Here is a 1211-nt window from a genome sequence, read left to right as displayed (position 1 = left end):
TAGTTGCTAGAGTGTTGCTATGAAGATAGATAGATAGATAGATATTGTCAGTTTATAAATAGATAGATAGATAGATAGATAGAGTTAGAGTTGATAATTTAGTCTCCGAAGAAGAATAATAATAAGTTTAAATAGCATTTCAGTAAGTTGGCTTTCACAAACCAACTTAAGAAGTTTAAATAGCATTTCAGTAAGTTGGCTTTCACAAGCCAACTTAAGTTTAAGACGGATTTCAGTAAGTTGGCTTTCTCAAGCTAGATAAAAAAGTTCGTCAAGACAAACTTTAAGCTGGCTTGAGAATGTCGAACCAGAAAGTCTGAAAAAGTTTGAAAAGATTAAAAAGTTTCAAATTTAATGGTTTTAAGTCTGAAATAGTTTGGCGTTTAAAGTAGTTTTAAAGCTTAAAGTTTGAATGTTTTGAAGGTAATACAGTCTGTCAGAGATAGATAGATAGATAGAATCAGACTGAAGACAGACAGATAGATGCAGCTGCTAGAATACCCGTGTGGTTGCTAAGGTGTTGCTATTTGGTTGCTAGGGTACTTGGGGTGGTTACTAGAGCGGTTGCTAATGTGTTGCTATGTGGTTGCTAAGGTCAGATGATAGATAGATAGATATTTGTAGATTTTTTTTATGCCCAAACATACACACTACACACTGACTAAAATTAAAAAAGTGAAAAAGCATAATAGGACCCCTTTAACGGTAGGGCTAATACAATGTCCCAAATGAACTGCATATGTTAATATTATGTAGATATATTGTTTAAATCAAATTCATGCTTTAAAAGTAATCATAGCAGGTTTCATCTATAAATTGTGTTTAAACGTCTGCGTTACGCAAAGTCAAACAAGACAGTAACAAATTATTTTAAAACAAACACACACAAATTAAAACCCAGTTTAATGACTATGATCAGATGATGCTGAACAGAATTTTTCTGATTGTTTGATTATTTGATTTTTTTTTATCCAAAACACCAGTTTCTCTAGAAGTGACAGAAATGTTTGGATCACACATTTAATGCTTATAGTTGATGCATTCTCAGGAACAGCTGTCATTGGTGTACCCTTTGGGTGTCATAATTCATAATAATCTGTGTTCAGTTCATTCTTGATCATTATATGAACATCAGAATAAAAACACCTGTTAATTGTGTCTCATCAGCTCCTGTGATCCTGGATCCAAACACTGCAAATCCACATCTCGTC

This window comes from Sinocyclocheilus grahami, unplaced genomic scaffold (assembly GCF_001515645.1).
Source record: "Sinocyclocheilus grahami isolate Dianchi unplaced genomic scaffold, SAMN03320097.WGS_v1.1 scaffold301.1, whole genome shotgun sequence".
NCBI classification, from domain to species: domain Eukaryota; kingdom Metazoa; phylum Chordata; class Actinopteri; order Cypriniformes; family Cyprinidae; genus Sinocyclocheilus; species Sinocyclocheilus grahami.
The sequence above is the reverse complement of the archived record's forward strand: the minus strand, read 5'-3'. Positions refer to the sequence as shown.